The following is a 7652-nucleotide window of genomic DNA, read 5'->3' as shown; positions in this document are numbered from 1 at the left end:
TTTTAAATAATTTAAAAAAGTTTCCAATTACAATTGACATACAATATTATGTTAGTTTTAGACATTTATATAACTTACAAAGTAATCACTCGGTATGTTTAGTACTCATCTGAAGCCATACATAGTTATTAGAATGCAGGGTGGGGCAACATTAGGTTTACACGTTTTCGTATGGAAAGCCTGGCCCTAACTTTATTTATTTTTTATTTTTTTAAAATACATTTTATTGATTTTTTACAGAGAGGAAGGGAGAGGGATAGAGAGTTGGAAACATCGATCAGCTGCCTCCTGCACACCTCCCACTAGGGATGTGCCCGCAACCAGGTACATACCCTTGACCGGAATCAAACCTGGGACCTTTCAGTCCGCAGGCTGATGCTCTATCTACTGAGCCAAACCGGTTAGGGCCTGGCCTTAACTTTAAATTGTCCACTGAACTCAGCCTTTTCAGACTCAGGCCTACCAAATTTCAAATCAGATTTGGGAGGGTAACCTAGGAACCATTACCATTTGTTTATTCCTTAGCTCACAATATGTAACAGAAGCCACTAATCATACAAAAAACTTGAAAAGGAATGGACAATAGGGACACAAGTTTCGTTGGGAAAGGACCAAAAATGATCCAGCATTTACTAAGCAGAGCTGAGGAGCAAAATTAAGAGTCCAGTTTACTATTTCAGCAGAGACGATCCTTTCCCCATCTCTAGGCTCAGAATTTTCACTGTCACTCTAAAAATATCAAGAACCTAAAGATTAAATCTGACATAAGAGTAAAGACAGAATATGTTCATGCTACTGGCATATACTGTGTAGAGGCCAGGGATGCTGCTAAACACACATGACAGCCACCCATATTAAGGAACTAACTGGGCCAAAATGTCCAGGGTGCCAAGGTAATCTTCACCTTGCTCACTTCATATGCATGGCATCATACTACTAATTAATGACCTTTCAATGTTCATTAAAGTTCTGTTACACGTAGTATCCATTTGTAACAAAGAAAAAAAGGTTTGTATCTACTTAACAGAATCAATCCATTGATTGAAGTATACTTCCCTAAGGTTTAGTCAGGTGTGATTTTCATTTGGTAATTCTAGCCCATGACAGGACAAGCATCCAGTGGTTACATGAAAATCACATGTATTATCATGAAAATCAAATGGTAGGTAACTGCTGGTTGTTAAAACACACACACACACACACACACACACACACACACACCAAAAAACACAAAAAACCACATTATGTTTTCTCAGCACTTATTTCTTTTTAACAGAATCAATCCATTTGATTAAAGTATACTTCCCTAAGGTTTAGTCAGGTGTGATTTTCATTTGGTAATTCTAGCCCATGACAGGACAAGCATCCAGTGATTACATGAACATCACATGTATTATCATGAAAATCAAATGATAGGTAATTGCTGGTTGTTAAAACACACACACACACACACAAACAACATTATGTTTTCTCAACACTTATTTCTTAATTTTAAAAATGTGCCCGCAACCAAGGTACATGCCCTTGACCGGAATCAAACCTGGGACCCTTCAGTCCGCAGGCCGACGCTCTATCCGCTGAGCCAAAGCGGTCAGGGCTCAGCACTTATTTCTTAATTTTAAAAATTTAACTTTTGAATTCCCATAACATGTGGTATTAAAAACCCATTACCTATTTGGAAGTTAAAATGCATAAAGTACTTCTAAAAAATATGTGTTTGTTTTTGAGCTTCATCTATGCAAAATATACTTTACTACTGTAAAAAATTACTTCTTGAACTATGGGTAATCCAAGAAATCAGAGGACAAGAGAACTATTAATACAAAATAAAACCACAAAGACATAGTTGAAAAGTTAATCATGGAAGATACAATTGAAAATGAGAAAAAAGCAAAACATTATAGGCCTAACCAAATAGCAATGCCAGATACAAAACCGAAAAATACATGATAAAAAAAAAATGCAATAGCCCTGGGCATGGAAGTTGAGATAGCCTGTACAAGGGTTAAGATAAGAAATAAATACACTTGATATTGTCCTGCTAAAGAAGTAATACTCTGACCACTGTCTAGAGTTATGCATAAATTTGCATTTTTAGAATAACCAAAAACATACCAAAGGCTGTTTTGTGAAGGAACAATCTACAAAGAAATTTTAAAGGAGAACAGCAGGGTAATGGCACTTGCATGAATGGGTACTGCAATAAAATAGCACTTGTATTTAGACACAGACTTAATATTGAACTCTTGAGAGTTCAATCACTGAACATTTGAAGGGCTTAAATTGAGGACAAAAATTAATTGGGTATACTTTTAGACATATAAAAGCACATTATTTTATTAATAACCATTAAATACTCCTAGAAAGTACATGAACATACATGATAGAGTTAATGAGTAGAGAAAAATAAAATCTTGCTATGATGGAAAAGCTGAACAAACTGCTAGGCTCACCTACTAGTTAAGTGACTCATTCCAGAAAAATAGTTTTGTATAAAAAGAGCTCACATCCATGCCTCAAAACCATTACAGACTGCACTTGATATTAAATGTTTAATGTCATTTTTGGAAAGTATAATTTCCAAATGTTGAATATGTAAATACAAAGGATACAAAACAAAGTATAAAAAAATTAGATTTCAAAACAGTTTGGCAGTTTCATTTATAAAAACTAAATATGCAAATGCCATGTGATACAGCAATTGCACTCTTGGAATTTATCCCAGAGAAATAAAAAAATTTACCTTCACTCAAAAACTGTCCATTAATGTTCTAATGGCTTTACTCATAATAGCCCCAACTAGAAATAACTCAAATGTCCTTCAAGAGGTGAATATGAAACAAACTGTTGTACACTCATTCTATGGAATACTAATCAGCAATAACATGAACAAGCTATCGATCCATGTTATAGCCGCCCTAGATGGATAGCCAGAGAATTGTGCTGAGTAAAAAAAAAAAAAAAAAAATCAATCCCCAAAGATTAGATGCTACATAATTCCATTTATATAATATTCTTTAAATGACAAAATTATAGAAATGGGGATCAGATTAGTGGTTGCCAGGGTTTACCTCACTGGGTCATTCTAAGAAAGGTGTGTAGAGGAGGGAGAAAGAAGTTACTCCAAAAAGGTAACAGGGATGATCTTTGTGGTGATGGAAATGGTCTGTACCTTGACAGTATCAACGCCAATGTACTGGTTGAGATATAATATTATGGCTTTTGCAAGATGTTACCACTGGGGGAAACTGAGTAAAAGATACAAGGAAGCCCTAGCTGGTTTGGCTCAGTAGATAGAGTTGGCCTGTGGACTGAAAGGTCCCGGGATCGATTCCAGTCAAGGGCACATGCCTGGGTTCTAGGCTCAATCCCAAGTAGGGGGCGTTAAGGAGACAGCCGATCAATGATTCTCTCTCATCATTGATGTTTCTAGCTTTCTCTCCCTCTCCCTTCCTCTCTGAAATCAATAAAAATATATTTTTTAAAAAGATACAAGGAATCCAACTGAAATATTTCTCTCAACTGCCTGTGAATTGACAATAATCTCAAAATAGGAAAGTTTAGAAAACAAATACTAATGAGCAATTTCATGGACCTTGAGTAGAAAAACACACACAATATATAGAATCGAGAGTGAGAGCTTATTTGTAGGGTCAGACTGCCAGGTTCAAAGCCAGCTTGCCCAATTACAGTGAAGCTCTTGGACAGGTCACCTATGCCCAAAGCCTGGGTTTGGTCATGTGTAGAAAGAATAACAGCAGTCTTCACCTTATTGAGTCATTGTAAAGAGTATATGAGGTAAATCACTTAAAGTAAATGCTATTAACTTTATTATTTTACATTTAAACAACCTATTAAAGTAAAATTGCCATAAAAACATAAAAATGTTTGATCTCAAAAGTTTTTTTTTTAAGATTCAAAAGAAGATAATGATTCTGTCATACCATTAGCATTGTCACTCGCTATTTCAGCAACTGAAGTATTGAATAAACAGCCAAACCTAGTGTCAATTTGTTTATGGTTTTTGATCTGATATTCACTGAGAAGTCTTCTGAAATAATAAGTCAATGGGAAAATGTTTCAAAGAGAAATGACACTGTTCTTAAATCACAAGTAGTTTGAGGTTATAATTACTGTACGTAACTAGTGTGCAAGCAGAAGACCCAAAGGATCACAGCTGCTAATGTCTCTGAGTTCCCTTTTCCAATTTCTGTCTTGGGCTATTTTTATTCAACTATTGAATACTGTTATGGGTTGAAGTGTGTCCTCCAACAAGATATGTTCCAGTCCAAATCCTCAGTACCAGTGCATGTAATCTTATTTGGAAATGGGGTCTTCTTTTAGATGTAATCAAGTTACAATGAGGACATATTCAATTAGAGTAGGACCCAATCCAATATGACTGAAGTCTGTATAAGGAGAGAGTTGCCAGGGACAAATCCAAGTGATTACGGAGGTAGAGATTGGAACACTAAGGATTGACAGCAACACCAGAGATAAGAGAAAGGAATGGAACAGATTCTTCCCAAGAGCCTCCAGAGAAAACGTGGTCCTGATTCAGGACTATTTACTAGAACCTAGAACTATGAGAGAATAAATTGTTCTTTTTTTATCCAACTTTGTTGTTTTATTTTGTTTCAGCAGGACCAGGAAGCTAACACAAATAAAGATTGCCTTTACTTTTAAACCTTAAAAATTTAAAATAAAGGAACCTAATAAGTAAAAAATTAATTTTCCATTCAGAAATAATTTCAAGCATTTTATCTGGTTTATGTGATGACATAAAACTAGTCCTCTGACTTAATTTCTTTGTTAAACAAATTTTATTAAGAATCATTTCACAATCTTCCAAAGAAAGTCTTCTAAAGAAAAAATCTCAAATCAATCTTCTTTGGATAATTGAATTTTTGATATTTATCAAAATGTCTACCTACAGAATATGAGAAAATGTTTCATAAAGAAATGTTGGGAACATCTCTGTCTCATGAAATCATAATCAATGGTCCACAAGAGTTGAAAATCATGTATCTCTCCTTTCTTCACAATATTAGCTACCAAAATTGTGTTCGCTTTGAATTTGATTGTCAGAAATTTAAGATGACAATTAAAACATTCAAGAAGCTACTATTAAGTTAAAAATTCACTCTAATACTTAACCTGTCAAGTACAATTTGATATCTAATTTGGCATCCAAACTTATTAAAAAATTCTAAGCTGGCTTCATAATAACACATAAAAAATGGCCCAATGGCACAGATCACAGGGTATAATTTTTGGCAGGCCAAGGAATACATGAACATACAGCACACACAGTCCCAGGGTGGTGGGTGCAAACATCTCCATATGCAGATCACTGGGATCACCCATCCCATCAAACCTATGAAAAGGATACACCTAAACACTCAAATTAATTTCATAAATCTCAAATGAAAGTTCCTCTTCTGATACCTAACATTTCTTAATTTCCTTAATTTCTTTTAATTGAGGGGTGGGGTGATGTTATATCACTTTCTCACCAAAATAATTCTAGGGTTTATTTATATTGGCTGTTATTCAATATATTTAACAACCACTGTCTAAACTACAGTTCAGATATAAGAATATAAAGGCCTCCAATATATTTTAATGACATTAGAACATGTGGAAGCACTGAGTGATCTGGTAGAGAAAGTCATAGAAAAAAGCAATAAACCCTTAACTCAGAGCATATACCCTATAGTCAAAATGCAGAGGAATACTCTATGCATGCAAGTGAAATTAAAGCAAATACTCTTTTACCAACAACCAACTACTCCTGAATTGTATTCCATCATGATGTTAGCATTCCAGGAGCTCAAATGATGGGGCTGTATCATGCACTTTGCCAAAGTGCTCCATCTTGCCCTGGTTCTCATCAATGTGTATAATAGGAACTAAATGAGATAAAAGGTTTCAACTTTATATCAGCCATAAAAACTGCTAAAACATAATTAGGTAATAAAATCCTTTCTTACTGAATACCCTCTTTCTGTATGTATTCAAGCAGAGGACATATTTTTGACAGAGTCCCCTAATGTGCAACAAGTTGGGTTTGGGGGCACCCCCATTTCAAACTTCTAAGATGATATTTATGTTGCCTACTGAAAAATTTTGTGATACCACAACAAACCTGCTAACTTTGCTTGGAAATAGGGAGATGCTTAGGAAAGTGTTTCTTATTCTGGTAGGACAAGGAACTGCCTACTATTCCTTACCCTTCTTCCCTGTTTCTTCTGAGTCAGCCTTCATAGTTCAGTTTCTTTTCTTTTCTTTTTAAATTTAAATAAATATTATGCCCAGCTATTACCAAATGCAAAACAAACAAACAAAAAACTCAAGAAAGTCAAAAGCTGCCTCTAATCGTTTTAAGAGCATGGAAAAAAATGCTTATGTTATGATGCTATGTGGATAACAAGCAGACTACCAAACTACCTAAGAACAAAATTATAATTACACTAGAGGCCCGGTGCACGAAATTCGTGCACTGGGGGGGCGGGTGTCTCTTAGCCCAGCCTGCCCCCTCTCAGAGTACAGGAGCCCTCAGGGGATGTCCTACTGGTGGCCGCAGTCTGGCCTCGGAGCAGGCACCGTGTGTGTGTGTGTGTGTGTGTGTGTGTGTGTGTGTGATAGTAATAGGTAATTCAAAACCCTGCATATAAAATCCTATATAATCCTATATAAGGCTAATATGCAAATTGTCCCCTCAACAGGGAGTTTGGGCCAACTGCCCAAAACCCCTCCTCTGGCCAGCCCCGCCTCCAGGTGGGGCTAGCCAGCCAACCTCCCGCATCCCCTCCCCCCAGTACACCCAATTGGCCCCCAATCAGGGCGGGCTGGCCAGATCCCACCCATGCATGAATTCACACTCTGGGCCTCTAGTATTTTAATAATTCTTACAGAGAAACACATGAGCAAGCACAGAACATCCAGAAACTAAAGTTATATGGGTAAGGGACCATTGTGGGGTGTGGCTATAGTGTTTTGGACAGGTTCAAGCTTCGGACTAATGAAAGGACAGGGTCCTCTCATTGCCACGTGCAAGTCCCAGCTGGAAGGGCAGGGCCCTCCCAGCATAATCATAGCCAACGGCTGTGGTAGTAAGCTTGAACCTATGGTCCGAACACGTAGCCCCACGTGCCTTGCGATCGAGTTCGGGTGCATGTAGTTAAGTGAGGTTGGAGCTCACGAGAATGCTGTAAACAACTTGATCACACCCCTACTTTGCCTTGTGGCATCTGCTATAAAATAAAGACACGGCTTGTGGGTGCTGGCGCTGTCTCCTCATCAGGGAGCAGCGTCCCACCGAGACCCAGCTTTCATTCTCTTGTCTGTCTTTTCTCAATCCTTTCACCCCCCCACTCAGGGTCACTGAACCAGGCTGAGCTGGCATGGCACATAAGGCGCCCTGGGGCTGAGTATGCCATGGCCGTGCCGGCTCCCCACAGACCATGAAGGAAAGAAAAAATTAAAAATAACTACATGCACTTAATGAGGTCTTAGCAAGTAGCTCACTGACAATGTCATCTCTAAATCTCAGGGGCAAGGATGAGAGCCACTGCTGGGAGCTCCCACAGCAATTCCCATTAGTGACCACTTCTTATGCATTAGTTAAATGCATTATTCTCCACCTTCTT

This window comes from Myotis brandtii, unplaced genomic scaffold (assembly GCF_000412655.1).
Source record: "Myotis brandtii unplaced genomic scaffold, ASM41265v1 scaffold176, whole genome shotgun sequence".
In the NCBI taxonomy this organism is placed as follows: domain Eukaryota; kingdom Metazoa; phylum Chordata; class Mammalia; order Chiroptera; family Vespertilionidae; genus Myotis; species Myotis brandtii.
The sequence above is the reverse complement of the archived record's forward strand: the minus strand, read 5'-3'. Positions refer to the sequence as shown.